Source organism: Haplochromis burtoni, unplaced genomic scaffold, assembly GCF_018398535.1.
Source record: "Haplochromis burtoni strain Fernald_Lab_line unplaced genomic scaffold, NCSU_Asbu1 Contig_14, whole genome shotgun sequence".
Classification (NCBI taxonomy): Eukaryota; Metazoa; Chordata; class Actinopteri; order Cichliformes; family Cichlidae; genus Haplochromis; species Haplochromis burtoni.
Genome location: NW_024582375.1, coordinates 4428331 through 4446801, shown reverse-complemented (window position 1 = coordinate 4446801; position 18471 = coordinate 4428331). Strand labels below are relative to the sequence as shown.

General features: G+C 39.1%; 1 protein-coding gene across 2 annotated transcripts in view; it reads left to right on the top strand.

Annotated features, from left to right (window-relative positions):
- Window positions 1-1905: 1905 nt before the first annotated feature.
- The window catches only part of sox5 (SRY-box transcription factor 5), a 279804-nt gene continuing 263238 nt past the window's right edge, over window positions 1906-18471 (top strand). Inside the window, exon 1 of one of the 2 annotated variants that reach the window (XM_042217984.1) lies at window positions 1906-2145. The gene's annotated coding sequence lies outside the window, so the exon portion shown is untranslated. Of the gene's footprint in view, window positions 10449-18471 lie in introns of both variants that reach the window. The other variant, XM_042217983.1, reaches the window with a different exon arrangement.

Sequence of the window (18471 nt, the reverse complement as noted above, 5' to 3'; positions counted from 1 at the left end):
CGAATGACTTTTATCCTTCTGTCAGAGGGAATGTGTCAGATTTCGACTCTTTTGTTCCTTGTCGCCGAGCCTTGTCGTTACGTCTATCCGCGCGCGCGCGTGTGTTTGCCTGCCATCCCTGTCGGCTTTAGTTATTAGTCACTGGCTCTGTCGAGAGGCGCCTTTTTTTCCCAAATAGTTTGGAAGTCATAAATCCATAAGCAGACAGATGTAAGCTGGCGACCAAATACAGACATATATTAGGCATTCCCCTGGATCCAGCAAGCTGCTTGATGGGACATAAATGTAATCATATCCTTTCTCCTAAATCCCTCAGAGCTTTCACATTCTCCCTTCACCATTGCTGATAGACTATTAAGATACAGATGCTACTGTGTATACACTACACTAAGTCTGTTGAGATCATTCTCATGTATACCATATGTCTCCCCTTAAATTTTGATGCACTGCGTCTTCTCTGAAGTGTTGATAAGACATTTGAGTGGAATACAGCAAGCATTATGGTCCATGGCATACTGTGGGCTGCAGTGCTGGAACGATCACAAAGAAAAAGCAGAATGAAACGGAGAAACTGAGCGAGCACATTTTGCAAAAAGGTTATTCAGCGTAGCATGTAATAACCAAAATGGAAACCGAGGTGATTTTCCTGTGTTTTTGAGGTAATCTGTCTGTGTGTGAGAATGAGAACGAGATAGGTCGCATCCTGTCTGCCACCCAAAATGTAAACCCTTTGAAATCATTATGCTACTATTACTGTAATTGAGTTTGAGAATAATACCAAATGCTTAAATAATACCAGATTACGAATTCATTATGATATGCTATAATAATGCTGGCCAGATGCTGCTGTTTTGTCTGGCCGGCAAATGAATCTAATCCAGACTGGACATCTGACAATGGAGGTTTTCATAACCCCCAAATGACTTTGAACAGGTTTCTGGTTGTATTCATTTGCAAAAAAGAAAAAAAAAGGGAAAAAGTACTAATTAAACACAGAAAAAAAGCACAGGAAATCAAAGCTGGCAGCAGCACAATGATTGTAGGTGAACAAACCCCACCACACCACAAAAAAAATCTGATATCTGAATCTGTTGTCTAGTATTGTTACATTAAATTAAAAACATGCTTTTCCCAATGTTAGTCCTAACATTACAGTTGAAACTGAGGCTACGCAAGGTTAAATGTTAGGTTGTTTACTGGAAATTTATGTAACAATGCAATGTTGTGGAGTGAAGCAGGAGCTATGCAATAAATGTCTAACCACAACTTAAACCTTCACGATTAATTAACTGTAAGGTTGTTGTTGGGTTTTTTCTTTTTTTACATCAGATACTTTGAAACTGTGTCATCAGTTTCTTAGTCAGAATAAAACTATTTGCACTGCTCAGAATTCCAGAAAAGCTGGGATAATGTTCCGGTTAGTGTGCCATAAAAATAATAATCAAAGCATCATACAAGGTGCTGGTAACTGAGGGACTGTTTATTTTTATATTATGGATAAGTTCACTTATAGAGCTGGTGAGCAAAAGTAAGACATCAAAAATGAAAGAAAAAAGTAGCAAAGTAATGACAAAAACAAATGCTGAAAACCCCCGAAACACACAAGTGTAACATTTTTAGTTTTGCAGAAATCTGTATACTGTAGCCTACTAGTTGTTGGTCCAACCACATGGTGGAAATGACTATATACTTCCCTAAATCGTACTATGTGTTTTTCAGATGAGTTGAATATGCAGAGCGAGCAGTTTTAGGGGGATATCTGATCATAACACTAATAAGAGAAGTTTTGTGTCACAGCTGCCTGGCGTCTGCTTGCAGGCACACAGTGGTGGTTTCGGAACAGGAAGCGCCGCCTTGACCCTTGCTTCCTCCATTGCGCCTTGTTTATGTTCCAACGACTTCCTGCATTTCTCTGTCATTTCTCAGGCTTGGAATAGGCTTGGCCAGTGGATAGATACATCATGATATATTTGTCTAGCGAAAGCTTATACATGTAGAAACGTAAGCTAAAGGCGGTGGGATACTTCCTAAGAAGAGCAGATTGTTGTGGTGTGATTGTAATGCTGGCTTCCAGTCACTAGAGGGTGGTTGAGCCTGAGCTATGTGAGCGGGACTCAGCTGTGGGGATACTTTGCCTGACAGGAGGTAAGATTATTGACATGTTTCACAAAATGATCTCTGCTCTGTGTGAAACATTCTTGGCATTCAGGCTAAATAGGAAAAGAAGAGTTCAGACACATACATGTAAAAAAAAAAGGAGCTGAATGTTTGATTTGATTTAATTGTTTTACTTACCAGTGTTATAATTTTTGCTTTTTAAGTTTGCCCAAAACAGACTTCAATAATTGCAGAGAGTCTTAGTAAAGTAAGTAGAATGTGACCGTTTTTATATGTATTTGCACTTTGTGTGTTTAAGTGCTGCTTTTTTTATAGTCTGCCTTATTGCGGTACATGTAGAGAGAAGAATACAAAACAGAGAGACTACATTATCTCTGCAGCAACTTCGCATACTGTAATTCCACTTTATCCACAAACGGCTCGAGTTGTATTCTCTGCTCAGAAGTTTTTCAAGGTTTAACGTGTGTGTGTGTGTGTGTGATAGAGAGAGATAGGCCGCTCTTCCTTTGTTTTATTAAACTGTCTTGAATAAAAAGTGTCAGCACAAGTTTGATTTTCACCAGTAGATTTGTGATGATAAACGCCAGCAAATGTCACTGGTTTGGTTTGGGCTTCAAAGGCTGGTTATAGGACTGCTCTGTAGTGCAGGAGCGTGGGGCACGGACCCATCCTTACTGACCCAGCGGGGCGTCTCTTGGCCAGACACTTGAGCTTCAGGCCCCAGGGGTCTGATACAAGCTGCCAAATCCTGAGAAGGTAGCTGTACTACAACCTACTCAAAGCAAAGAACGATACATGATTAATATGTGTCTGCGCGCCCTTTGTACTTGCTGATAAAATCAAAGACCTTTATCAAAGCTTTCTTTCTGAGGCCAAGTATTTGCCAGGGAAAGATCATGAATTGCCCCCTAACGTTTTACAGTATTTATTCTGTCTAATACAATTAGTAGTTATATGCTATGCATTTTTTTTTCCAATTTATATTTTGTGCGTAAGGAAAGAAATACATCAAAATTAATATTCGAGATTTATTTGATGGGATGATAGAAGTTATATGGCATCACAGAAATCTTGACAATCTTCAAAGGAACCAGTGGGAATGGCTGAGAGGTCAAAGACAGCTTTGTGCTCTTAAAAGAGAGGAAATTGATTATAAGATGTTAAGCATTAAATGTAATGTTCATAATGGGCTGACACAAAAAACAAATGAGAACATTCATGAAACGACTGTACATGCAAGAAAGTGAGAGAGAGAGAGGCAGGGAGAGGGCTGCACATGATCTTGATTGGGAACAGCTTTAAACAAATTAGGGTAATTCTGGTGCCCAGTTTGAAGTAAAAAAAAACACAATACCGATTGTGGCAACGTTTCCTTTTAAACCTAAACAAGGAGGCTCTTACAGTGTTGTATTAGCAACATATTAATGCAGGTCTAGACAAAGAGAAAGGTTTTCAGTTTGTATCCTTTAAGAACAGCTATCCCGTCAGCCTTACCACAAAAAGTCATTAAAAAGCGAAAGTTTACATAAACAGTTCATTCAGTTAAACATGTTAAATATGTACATTTCAGCTGGGGGAAGCTATCAAAACTCCAACTAATATTACTCCTTCGACATGTTGTAAACTGCAGACCTATGAAATACCGCTCACATGCTTTAAATTCTGATTTGGTCTAGGTTCCTGACTACGCCTTCATTTGGGTTTTCATCATACAGCTATGCTGAAGGGTATTATTATTATTATTGTTATTATTATTTTGCAGCTTGGAAAAGATCGTTGTTCGTGCCGAGGGATTTAATAATTTCTCCAATTTTCCCAAAGGTTCAAATGCAATGTCAAATACAATTACAAAAATGATTTTCATGTTACTTAAAGCCTTAATTCTAATGAAAATTATAAAATTAATTATTTGCTCTTTTTGAATTTTATGCCAGTAGCATACTTTTGAAAAAGGGGCCGTGTCATCACAGCTTCTTTTAACAGCGCTCTGTAAGTGTTTGTAAGTATTTGCATCAGCAACCAGGTTTTAAAGCAAAATATTTTCCCATTCCTATTTTATATGGAAGTTCAGCTGGAAGAGTTTTATTACGTTATATGTTAAAGTGTCAGTCGGTGGCAGGTCTGGACAGCTGCTAGTCTTCCCAACTCTGAGCCGTGCTGTTGGAATACCTCCAAAAGTTGTTTTAGCATTGTCTTGCTGAAATAAGTAATGACTTCTTGAAAGCATTGGATGATAGCATGCATTGCTCAGAAACCTGTATATAAGGCATTGGTACCTTCACAAATGTAAAAGTTCGCTATGCAATGTATGCCATCGCATTTGTGATATTTTTAGACATTTTTCCACTTTATGCCAGGTCATGCTACAGAGAAGGTGACAGTGTCTGTGAATGCAACTGTTACTTTCGGAACTATTTCTTAGCTTATGCAGCGATTTCCATCCTTTAATTTTCTAAAACACTTAATCCAGTATGGGGCTGCAGGAAGGTGGGTATACTGGGACTATCCCAGCTAATACAGGTAGCAAGAGGCCTGCACTATGAAGTAAGTTCAGCATGCTAGGGGTATATTTCTGTTAAGTGAATTCACTAACCCTAACATCAGCACTGACGATAAGCAGTCACATGAAGCTGGTTACCAACTTGTCAAATTAACGTAGGGTTTCCTAATTTAATTATAAGTGTGTTCACATGAAAAGGTTGCTGCTGGCACCATCTGACCAATCACGAACGTGGATAAGTCCTGGCAGAAGACTGGCTGATCAAACAAAGGAAGAGAACTATAATTTTAGAAAAATATGAAGAGGTTAAACATACTACAGCGTGAAAGCAACACAGCCAGTGCAGACAGCACTGCCATATGAGTGAATGTGAGAGGAAAAGCACTGTACAGGAGTTTAGTGTAAAGAACGTATGAATGCATGTGAGCTCTAGTCAGTAAGACTGGAAAAGAGCAACTATATTGAAGACAAGAAGGAAAGCTGGCATGCAGACTGTGTAAGTCAACAGACAGCGTAATATCAGATCGCATTAGGACACAGGAGAATCTGATAGTATGTCATAAGATTAAAACAAAGAGTAAAGAACAAATATAAAAACTAAATTCATCAGAGTACATGGAAATTTGACCCACAAATACTAATAGGTGTGGTGTTTAAGGATCATATCAACGCTTACAGAACAAATAAACTGTTTTAAAATAAAGTGTTGGACCTTCCTGCTCTACACCCACGAGTTCCCAGGAATCTTCCAGGAATGGAGGCGTTATTTTCTTAGTAAATATATCTCAGTTTTCACCTTGTAGTAAATTAAGAAGACAAAGAGTTACAGGATGATGGTGGTTAAAATTTCCAGGTGTGATATTAAAGATACGAGGGATCTTTAAAATAGAGAAATGATTATATGCTTATACTGTAATAATATTGATAATTTAGCAGTCATCCTGAAGCACCTGAAGGTAAATTGAACTGAAATGAATAAACAAAAACACCATAGACCTTGAGATGTTAGGGCACACGCAGGCACACTCACACATATGTAGAAACACACTCACACCATGGGAGAGAGAGACGGAGAGAAAGACAGATCCCTGAGTTACCTAGCTGCTAAACACTGAAGAGAGGAGAGTGAATTTGGAGTGACATCCCAGTTATTGCTCTTGACATTTGTGCATCGTCCAGGCGCATATGTGCAGTAAAAGCCGCACCTAGGGGAAACTCTGTGTGCGTGTGTGTGTGTGTGTGCGCACACACTGATGAGCTAAGCACAGCTGAGGACAGACAGTGAATGAATAATAAAGTGTGTCAAACCTGACCTATGCGGTCACTCTGCTGAGACTTTCCCTTGTTTGACCGCCTCCCCAACCTCCTCTCTAACACACACAGACAAAGCCTCTTGTGCGCTAACTTTAGAATGATGAGACACCAATGATTGTCTTTGTTTTTCAGCTTTAACATACAGCAGCTATTGAACTGTGAAAGTGAATTGGACAGGGATCAACCATATAATATAGTTTTGACAGCCTTTGAAGCGCATCCGCTCTGCCCCCACGCTTCTGCTGATTGCCCCTGAGCCCTCTTTCTCCTCTGCAAAGGCATACTGTGGCATTTACAAGGTACAGTGGGCAGCGGGACGCACATTAGAAACAACTAAGCATACATGGATGGAGAGCGAGGTAACAGTGATTTAGGGTGAATCATTTTGGTTGAGTCAAACAGCGATGCGATAGCAAATAAGAAGCTTGGCAAAAAGACAATTTGCAGCTGGTGACCATCACAAAGGAAAAAGTAGTGCCCACTAATCAATGTGAAATGCTTTAATGTTAACATATTTTATAAAATATGCTCTTACTAAGTGCAAGACAGGGAAGCTTATCTGGGAGCTACAGATGGCTGGCAAATAAAGGAGAAAACAACAGAAAGTGTCTATTGATCGGTCCTCTCCACCATGATATCACCAAGCTTTTCCAAGCCTCTGCATCCCAAAAATATGTTTAAGAAAAAAAGTATATATTTTTGGATCCTTTTAATGATTAAATCAATAACAACAACTTACATCACAATTGTTTGTCCGGATGAAGAATATTCCAGCGTGGCAGTAGACTGTTACTATCGATTTAACAAAAATGAGTGAAGAAAATTTATGAATGGATTTTTTGCTGCAGGCTGGTAGCACCCTTAAAGACTTCAAGAGACTTAATGAGTACTGTAGAGCCTGTCCTTCCTGTGCTGTGCATTTGCAGAGAAAGGCATTCTTTCACAGGATACCCGCTCACTCATGTTTTAATGGTGCAAAATAGCCTGAAACCTCTTATATATGTACAGTGGCTGAGGTCTGACAATGGCAAAGAATATGTGATTTAAACTACTGAGTGTGAGTAAATTTTCTTCAGAACCTGAAAATGATGTTTCCCACTCCCCCCCCCTATTTTGATCTGTATTTGTGAATGACAAGTGAGCACCTTGCTCACTCAGACTCCAGGGCAAGACTGACTATTTATCGCTGGCTCCACCTTCTTGCTCTGAGCTACAGCTCGGTCATTGCTTACCTTCCTGGTTAAGAGGTCCTGTGTCTGATGCCTGTTTGGTTGTGGTGCCCAGTCTTGAGCAGCTCCAGCTCAGTCAGTATCAGCAGGGGGATGTCATTGCCTACATATTGTTCTTTGATTGGGCGACTTAGTAAAACATCATTGAGAAAAGACCCTACATCAATCAGAAGCACTCCTGGAGAAAAAAAAAAGAGATAAATGGGCCAAACTACTCAAAAGAAGTTTTTTGTTTTTTATTCAGTACAATTCAATTTTATTTATATATAGAGCCAAATCACAGGAACAGTTGCCTTAAGGCGCTATTTTAAAAGAACAGCAGGGTTTTTCCTGGCTCAGAATGGGTCTTTAGGAAGTTATTATGTGCTTAAGCCCCCAACAGGTCATTGCAGATCGGCGCCCTTCCCTGAAACTGCTTCTGCCAGAGTTTTCTTCCTGTTAAAAGGACGTTTTTCCTTCCCACTGTCATTGAGTGCTTGCTAATAGGAGGTTATTTGATTGTTGGGATTCTCTCTTTATTATTGTAGGGCCTTTACCGTAGAATATAAAGTGCCTTAAAGTGATTTTTGTTGTGATTTGGTGGCGTATCAGTAAAAATGAATTAAGCACAACTGGCTATGCATATTGTTTAAACAAGTCTGTGTTAATTTACCTGATGTAAGTCAGCACATTTGCCTGTTGTTTATGGCTATACACAATTGTTTTCAACATCTAAAAAATGGCAATATTTGTATCACAGTACTGGTGATTCTCCTTTGGTGAATGGTCATTAGCTCTCTGGTGGGTGCCAAGATTTTTAACATCCAGGAAAATTGTACTTAACGGCTTATGCAGTTGTTAATGTAGCATCACAAATGTGGTCTAACTCTGTTAGAAAGCTGCAGAATAATTTTGACTTGTGCCCAGCATGCATTTATTGTTATAGTTATTGGCATTTTGTTTTTACAGTTTTGGCTGAGTGTTGAACAATAGCACAAAACGTTGTGGCTCAAACATTAAATCAGACTTGTCCATTTGTGCATTTGTCATGAGTCTCTTCTTATTTGAATGTTTTCTGATGATTTTCAGGAAAGGGAGCAGTGTGAACCCATATGGAATCTTCATGGGGTGTTTTCATGCTGTCATTTTGTGAAATAAAATCACAGTATGTGATCAATATCCACTGATTGATTGAAACATGTGCAAACTTAGATAAAATACAGTTTTTAAGCCCTAACCATAGTTTGTACAATTATAATGAGTTTGAAATTCAGTATTTGGTATCATCACCTTAGCAGGCTTTCTTGTAATTTCTTTAAGCAGTCTTTAGAATTAGTTCTCCAATCTGAGGAACATTTAAAGCTCTTCTTTGGATGGTGAACGCATGTAGTTTCCTCAATTGCGTTAAAGGACAACCTGCCAATATCTGCCAAATTTTCCCTCAATGCATTTGGGAATCACAATGTTGGTGCACAAACACATGCCTGTGGAATTGTCTTATCTTTGGTATTTTTCATAGATTCAGCTAAAGAAATTGGTACAAATTATGTGTTTTTGCAACAAACTACTAGCAACAAAGTGTCTACAGATGCTATTTAAAATTGGCTATTTGCTAAATTATCTAAAATGAGTCCAAAGGAAAACTTTGAAAACCCTTCAAAATTCCTTGAGAAATATTGCTCAAGAGCATTAAAAAAAAAGTCTTACAAGAAGGTACTTTGCAAACAAAATATGAAGAAATAAAGGTTGCCTTGAGACTTTTACACAGTACTGTATGACAAATAATTAGCTTTATTTCACAAGTTATCAAAGTCAGGGTTCTACTAATAAATGCACAAGTTGTCCCAATTTCATTGACATGAACTAATGGTTCCAACCAAATACCATTGTCTTATCAAACAGGTTATCTAGGCAAAAACATGGCCTATTTTCATCTGATATATTTTTCTGTCTGGCTTCTACTTCACAAACCATGTGCCAAACGTTTCTCCACTTTTTGAGTCCTTTTTCTGGCCTTCATGTGAATTTTCGCAGTCTGGATGAGGACCAGTTTTTAATTAATTTCGGCACCACATAAAAAAGGCTACGTAACATATAAGAAAACCCCCAATATTTACCGCCTGCCAAATTTACTTAGTTTCCAATGTTCAAGTTCAAGTTAAATTAAGTATGCGATGTCATTTTTAAAAATGAAAAATCTGAATTAAATCAGCCAATGAGTGAACTAGGAAAGAGCGGTGTGGACCAATGGGGAAGAAGGAGGGGGGCACTGCAATGTATGCAAATTAGACAGTTTAGTCAAGGTCCTCGCGAGCTTAACAGGTGTGTGAAAAAAAAAACTTTTTATTTTTTTTCTGCGGCCGAAGGGTGAGTGTTTTATTCTGAAAGTTAACCATTATACTTCGATAGCAGTAGACGTACTAAAAAAAGAAATAGTAGCCACAACTGCCTTTAAGCGAAAATATCCCAGTTTTGGACTAGCTTGCTTTCATTGTAGGCCAAAGTTTAGCCTCGGGCTAAATGTAAACGTCACCAAATCATTTAAATGACTGACTGCAACTATTCCGGCTCAAGGTGTGGTTTCTCCCTCGCAGTTTAGTGCAGGGCAGGTGACACTGAGGATTTTACATTACACGTCTGGGTTTGTTTTTTTTTTTTGAGTAAACCCACCTACTACAAGGCAGCATTTAAAATTGGTATTATTTGCTAGCCTGGTAGACATTCAAAGGAGCCTACTTACTGTAGTTGGCAGAAACCTGCTTCTAAGGCAGATGGAATATAAAGCTTGTGGTTTTGAAGTGTTTTACAACTTATGATAGTGGCACATTCAAAGTTATTCCTCTTGACAGTCTACAGCTTCAGGTCAGATTTTACCTCATGTGTTTTAGATTTTACCTTCTGGTTACACATCAGTTGTAGACTTTTAATAGTTTGTTCTTGGAAAGAGAAATGTCTTGACTTGAGGAGTAGCTATTGTGAAGAGGAAACAAATTGACTTCTCCTGCCCTTAGTGTCTCAGCTTTTGTGTAATTTGCCCAAATCTTGTCCTGTATGTGTGCATGCATGTGTGTGTAATGTGAAGTGAAGTGAAGAGAGAGAGTGGAAAAGAGGTGGTGTGGCAAGAGGGAGAGAGAGACAGAGAAGTGACACAAATCAATGTGAGCACCCAAACCACCATCACCAGCAGCAGCAGCGGCGGCAGTCTTCCCCCTCTACCGACCTCCATCACCTCCCTGTCTTTCAGTGAGAGAGACCAGTGGAGAACGGGAGTCACAGGAAAGACGGGCTCCTCAGCAGCGCAGCATCCGGTAAGTCGTTAAAGAGCTAGGGATACCTCCCACCTTGCAGTCAAAGTTGCAGAAGCGAAGGCAACAAGGGCAGCCTGGCAGTGCGACTTTGCTCTCCAAGGCTCAGAGCATGCAGAACAGGGTACACGGTCGTGGATGAGCACCTTTTTAAATTTTTAAACCCCCACCGCACAGCTTCTCTTCGCTTCTTCTGTGACGGCTGCTTCTGTTGCAGCTACAGCACAGAGAAAATATCGCTTGGAAGAGGACAGCGTGAGAGAGCCGCCGCTGGTCCTCCTCCAGTCATATGTTTTAAAAGCCTGCTGGGGATTAGGGATTGGATTGAGGGAGGCTTTTTTCCGCCAATCACCGCCCTGCCTCTCAAAAGGCAGGAGAGGGATGGTGGACGAGCTGAGGAGAGAGAGCGGTAGTTCTCTAATGCTGTAATGTTTCTATAGATACTTACATTTTGCCCGTGGCTTTTGTTTTTGTTGACACTGTGGGTCTGTGTGGGATTAACTGGATCTCTTAAGTATCTATTAGCAAGCATGTGAAAAACTTTTTTTAAAGGGCTGTGCTTATACTGGATTTAGAAAATTACACGTGCATGAGGTGCACATTTGTGTTTTTCTTTGGTGAACAAAGAAAACCGTTCTGCATTTGCAGGGAATCAGCTTCAGTTGCATCTGTAATTGTTCAAGGTTTTCATCAGAATATTTTGGGTTTATTTTCCTTTCTCATCTCTCATCTCATTTCCTAGAAATGAGATGAGAGATGAGATGAAAGCCTTTATTTGTCAGTTGCAGGTCTTTTGCCCACAACCGAAATGACAGACCTTGCCGACCGTACATACAATACACAAACATCACATTGGGGAGACAGGTCAGGCTAGGTAGCGAGGAAAAAGAAACATTGAAATGTGTAACACAAAAGGATGATACAGGAATGCACAGATATCAACACAACATAACACAATAAACACAGACAAGCAACATGGGAAAGAGTTCCAGTGTGTACGTCTGATCTGGGACCGCTGCAATCTTCGACTGCGCCTCCAGCTGACCCGATGTCCACATCAGAGAAGATGCTATCAGTAATTTTGCTATAACAGAATTAGCTGAGTTTGTCATTTGGTTTGGTTGCCATGTTCGTCTTCGTCTAAATTATGCATCCACTTTAATGGCTTTAATCAAACTCCATAGGCTTACAGAATGAAGGGCAGCAGGGAAAATAGTTTAGAACAGGACTTGTGCTAATGTCAAAGCTTTCAAATTAGGACAATTATAGTAACATGATTATCTACAAGACAGTGATTGAGGGGCATCTTTATTCAGTATTAAAATTGTCTTAATCACAGTGAGATAGCTTGGCTTTCTAGTTTTGGCTGGTTTTTAGTGTTGTTTCACAGCAAGAAGGTCCTGGGCTCAAATCCTGCTTGGGGCCTCTCTGTGGGGAATTTGCATGCTCTCCATGGGTCTGCGTAAGTTCTCACCGGATACTCCCACAGTCCAAACACATGGATGAGGTGATTCTAAATTTGTCACATGAATGGTTGTCTGTCTCTGTGCATTAGCCTTACGATCGATTGGTGACTTGTCCAGGCTGTATGCCTCTTTTCACCCTATGACAGTTTGGATAGGCTCCAGGCCTCCACAACTCTGAATGGGATAAGCAGATGAAGATCGGTGGAAATTTTATGTGCAGATTAAAACCCTGACCATCGGTAGCGACCTCAGGTTACGCGACCTTTTACCACTCTCACTTAAGCCAATAACAAGCAAAATAGTCTTTTGGATAAATAATAAATCCCTGTGAAAATGAGTTGTGGTACACCTAACTTTCATGTGTATGTGTCTGCATTGTTTTGTAATTTCACCTCCAAAGAGTTACATCACTCCTACAATACTTCACTAACACCATTAGAGGAGTTTGATTCACTGACTGCAAGGTGCCTAAGTCCAAATCATCACCCCACTACCACCATGCTTGATGTTGGTACGAAGTGTTTGTGCTGATTTGCTGTGAATTGCTTTGCTTAATGGGTAAACATCTCCACCTTGGTCCAGAGCGATCTTTCCAGAGCTCTTGTGGTTTGGTCAGATGCAACTTTCCAAACCTAAGTGGTGCTGCCGTGTTATTTTTAGAGGGACAAGGCTTTCCCCTGGCAACCCTTCCAAACAAGCTGTACTTGTTCAGTCTTTTTCTAAATATGTTGTCATGAACTTTAACATATAACATATTAAATGAGGTCTGAGATGTAGCTTTTGTTACTTGTTTGCACTTTATCTGTGCCTTACTTGCCTCGGCATCCTGCAGGGTAAAGCCTCCCTTTATTGCATGTGGTGCTGTGTCAGTGACTGTAATTTTAGGGTCAGCATCTTCCCCTGTCCGTCGTTCTTTAAGAGACTTAAAGAATGAGAGGCGGTAAAAGTCAAAGCTGCTCAGGTGTAAAGAGATTCTGCCATAAAACAGTGTTCTGTTGGTTCAGGGATTGTGCTTCTGTGTGATCTACGTTTTTACTTCTAAAGTAGACTGCAAAGCTCATTCTTTTACCATCCAGTCTCGTCTGACACTATTAGTATAACTGAGCTACTAAAGATTACTGAGGTAAAACCATTTTTCTCCATTAGCAAGATCTGACTTCATCATCTATAGTACATGACAAATGACGGATAAAGCAGCTGTATTTTTATTTCTGACATATTGCCATCAGAGCTGTGGATTTTATTATTAGGCTATTCTTTTCTGTGCTATTCTGTATTCAGAATTCCCTGCACCCTCTGTGCTTGTTTTATTTGAACAACCAATTGCAGTCATTGCTGAGTGATACTGTATCTGCACCGAATGTGAAGTGCGTCTGCTATTTACAGTCCTACAGTATCAGTTGATGCTGCGCTCCCAGTTGTTATTGTGGGAGCTTGGCAGCGGTGGATATTGTTATCTGTCCGTAGCATCAGGGATTGGTTTCCGCTCTGTTTTAGACAGTGATGAAAACACAAACATGTACTGTACACAGAAATACACGCACAGACAGGCACACTGAGTTTGTTTGTTACATTGTTGTGCATGTGTGTCAAAGTGAGTGTATGCATGTCCCCAGGCCCACGGAGCGAGACACATTGTTAGATGCAGGTAAGAGTCAGACGGAGAGAGACATCTGTCAGTCTCTGAATGGTATTTTCCCAATGCGACTGATGAGGTGCTCTTTCTCCCTCGGTCATAGTCCCGCTCTTTCTCTCTCACACACACACACACGCACACACGGATGTTTGTGCACACGCATATGAGGTTAGGGCTCAGGTGAAGAAGCTGCACGTTTGAGTGTCACTGATTTAACGGGGTGTTGATCTCGTACAAGACAGGAAGCTGTAAACAAATCCCCCAACATGTGGTGACTTGCTGGAGCATATCCCTCTCTTCTTTCGCTATCAGAGTATGTTTGTGTGACTTGTAGACTAATGAAATATAACAGCTGAGTGTAAATTGGAACAGACAGCAGGCATTTGAAGTGGAGCTTTGTTTGGTTACAGTAATTATTCATTAAACACCTTCCAAGTAACTTCCAGTAAGTGTGTTATCTTTGAATGACTGTCCATATTTTTAGCTCACTGAGAGATATGGCTGTGCAGTAATTGCACTTTGTAGTTCTTAAATGCTTGTGCTATTATCAGTTTGGAGAATACAATAAAAAATTTGGTTAGTTTAAGTTTATAATCTACAAATGTGGTTAATGGGGTTTGTGAAATGCATCTTATTTCCCTAAACATCACTTTAGCCAATTTATAAATTTGGCCAAAATGAAAATAATAAACACATGCAATGAAAGTTTAATGAACTTCAATTTGATAGTGCATAAAAATCTGAGCATCACCGCCTCCCAGCCCTGCCCAGTACTGGGTGGTTTTTATGATGAATTGTACAAATGGGGACAGTCACTGTCTGATCCATGTCAGGTTGAAGGTTGTTTGAAGGTAGGGCTGTTCGATATAACGATATATATCGGATGACGATATGAAAACGTCTATCGTTTTATATTACGCTATCGTTTGTTTTGTGGTGTCGCAAAATAAACTGTTTACGGCAATATATAATTTTTTTTTGATGGTCACTGTAGTGGGTATATTAATTTCTTGAAGTTCTCTTTTTCTCTTATATTTATAATAACCACACTACAGACGAATAAGCAACTGTTTTTACTCTTTGTCGTTAGCAACAACGATGGTAAACACAACATGTGGCTCCGCCGTCCGCTTGCTTATTTTCGACATAAGCCTTTCACAATAAAGCTGAAGATCCTGTTGAGATTTTTCAAAATAAACTGAAATAATGACAAACAGGCCAGTCAAAACAAATTGAGGACCTTGCTCCCGAACATGGGGCTACCTCTGTAGCATGGACATGGTTTGGTTATGAAAAGTCTGACACCGATCAGAAAACTGTACTATGCAAATTATGGAGGAAACTGGTCCCTACCTCAGAATCAAACACGGGAAACCTTTTCTACCGCCTACGTAAGAATCACGTGAAAGAGTATGGAGAGAGTTTATGGATGTGATACAAAAAAAGAGCCGTCACGTGTGTAAATGACCTTTAAATTTGGTAAATATTTTTCACGTTTGTTTGAAAGGCACTTCGGTTTTATTTTGAAATCCATGCTTTTATTTTGAAACAGGAAACTGGCACAAAACCGTTAAAGGGCTGTCAGTAACGTTTCTTTTAGGATATGGTAAATGGCATGCCTTAAAGTGAAAAATATGTACGTTTACTTTGCCAATTAGTACCTGGCTGACAGTGGCACAAGGTTTGTTAATGTTTCCTTTAACGGAATAAGTTACATGCAATCAAAATGTCGTTTAATAGAGTTTATGTTGTTAACCTTGACCTTGACCTTTATGTGTAGTTGTAAGTTAGTGAGGTGATATGATGAATTGAGTGATGTAAATTTTATGTATATGCTATATGTGAGCAGGAGAAATTTGTTTCCTTTGATGTTATGGTATTAATATTGCTGGTTTTGTTTTGCTCCTAGCTCTTACGGTGTCTTCACTGAATGTTTCAATAAAAACATTTCCAATAAAACCTCTGTGAAGCATCAGTATAAGAGACCATCATTCAGCCAGGGATGCTACAATGTGCTCCAAATAAAGCTTAGACTCAAACGTTAGAACAGGCTTTTCCCTGCAGCACGCCGTGTAATAAATCCTCACAAAGAAAACGGCAGCCGTTACAACTTATGCTTAAAAATGTATAGTTTCATGCATCGGTCAAAACACTCGACTCCGGTTACACGACGCCCAGCTGAAAACACTTGATGCAAGTCCAGTTGCTCAAGATTCACAGAATTTACAGAAACATAAAATGTTTGTGATATATATTGTTGTCAAGACGATAAATGTTTATATTGGGATATGAGGTTTTGGTCATATTGCACAGCCCTATTTGAAGGCTTCATAAATTTGTAAGAAAAAGTGAGCCTATGAATTCCAACAGTAAGAACATGTTGAGCAAGTGGATTTGAGGAGCAGCTGAACAATTTGTTTAAATAAACTTAATTTTTTTCAGTTGCCAACAGTAGTTGTGTTGCCGTTAAGGTATTTTTCTGGTGACTAATTTACTAGAAGATTAAAGGTGAAATGACAAAAAAATCCCAAATGTAAAATGAATCCCAATTTAAAGAAAAGAAAAATTGATTGTTTTAAAAGTCAGAAAACAGTGGCTTCATAGTCTAGTGATCAGCGCATTTGGCTAATATGCCAATGATCCTAGGATAAGTTCCTTGGAGGGTTACGTCAGGAAGGGCTACTGGTATAAAAGTCTCCCACATCAAACAAAGCAGCCAAAATAGGTTTACTTTTTTAAAAATCAGAAAACCGTGAACATTTAGAACAGTTTAATGAGAATAAGAATGAAATGAGAATTCTCTTGGGAGCATAAGAGACATCAGCAGAACATTGAGGACTACCAAAATGATGATGTAGTCAGGCTGGGGGAAAGGTAATGCGAAAAGCAGGGATGGCAGCAGTGAAGGAGTCGTCCACAAATGATGAGGAAAATAATATATATACTGTGGGCAGCATGACCAAGTAAGGTAACGGTGATGTTGATTGCAAACGGTGCAGAGTTAGAAATGTTATGTTTTACTTGTGTTCTACCACAGAAGGGAGGTAGGGTTGCCCCAAAGGCAATAAAAATATCATCTGATATATGGAAATATTGGATTTTTAGATCGCCAGATATCTGCATTGATATGAGATATCAGTCAAGCTCTTATTTGTTAGAATTTTTAAATTTTTTAATGCCCAGCAGTTTGTGATTTTTACTGTGAGTTTGCCAGCTAACTTTCTTTTTTTCCACTCTGACATTGATTTGATTGTGTCTTCATTGCTTTATTTATTATTATCATTATTTTTTTATATTGAGAGTTATAAGTTTTATCATTGGCCTTATCAGTGAATCTCAAACAAGTCCACCTTTGTAGACTGAATCGCTGTGTTTTTCGCTTTAGCTGATATTTCTGTTTTTTCTCTCAAACAGATGTCTTTTTTATGTATCTGTAGGCTTTGAATACGGTTGAGGAGTGTGCTGCCAAGACATAAATTATTAGAGTAATGGGCTTAAGTGACTTGTCCTACCAGCATCTCAGTCCAGCATGTAGACATACAAAGGCTTAGAGAGATACATAAGCCAAGAATAAAAAATTAGGATGGCAGCGAAATACGCCCCTCCTTACTCCCCACCGGTCTTTCTTTTTTCCAAGGTCAAGATTAAAATTCAAATTTTTGTCTTATCTGCTCCTCTCCGCTACCACCTCTGTTTTTATTTTTTAATTTTTTATTAAAAGCATAAAATGATCCATTGTTATTAAAGTGAGAAATGTGTTGTGTACTTTTGTTCCCAGTGGAGCAATTATAATATTTGACTTTAAAAGATGAAACGGAAAGGGACAGTCGAACACATGATCCGCGGAGGTGTGTGGAATGAAATGGAAGACTTGTTTGAAGCAGAAAGGGAGAAGAGTCAGACTGTTAGCTCATTCCATGAGCTTAGAAATATCTTTGGGGGTTTTTCGATGGCACTTACGGTGTCTGTGTGTGTTTGTGAAGGTTGGTCATTGTTCACGAAGTAGACATTAACTCTCTCATTCCATATACCAGAAAACCACTTAGATTTCATTTTATCTGTCATTTATGGCCTTGGGAGCTTCAGTTATGATTGAATTTCAACTTTTAACATTTTTTTGGCATAATTAAATCGAAGTTTTGTACTTTACATCACTGACATAGCAAATATATTTTGTTTTTTGCTGTCTTTTGCTGGTTGCTTGTCTTGTTTCTATGGACCAGGAGACCGGACTAAATAGATTGTACTAATCAATCAATCTTGCTCAGTGTGGAGCAGAGACAGATTATGGGGTTGTTCTGTTTTGGGAATCAACACCATCAATAAAAATTTTAACCCTTTTTTTTAAAGTCTTTAACATTGAGCAGATCTCTGAAGACCCCTTAAGGGCATTAGGATGATATCCACCCTTCTTCCAATAAATGATAATCTAGTTGGCAAATGTTAAAAGCTTATAGTAGAAACTGTAAGGCACATATTAAAGAGTTTTTAGGCATTTTTACTATAATTTAAAAAAAAAAAAATTGGGCAAATGTTAACGTTTTATATTGTTTTAGTTCTTTAGCTGATGCACTTGAAGGATTAAGAATTACTATACACTAGGTCATTTTTTGCTGTCTGTAAGTGACCTTAAATTTGACTTACTGTAGTGCTGTTTCACTGGCAACAACTGTGACGTGGTGCATAACCTCTGTCTCGTCATCCATCTTTTCCTTACAGCTACCATTATATTAAGTGCACCATTACATGCAGAATCAACTTTATATGCACAACTCATCCATCCATCCTGAGTGAAGTTAGCTTAAAGAAAGAGGAGCTAAAGCCAAGTGCAAGAAAAACAGTTATTTTGAAATGTCACTCATGCAAAGTAAGCTAGTTGAGCCGAAGAATAAAAATATGGAACTGAAACCGGGTATAAGATCCC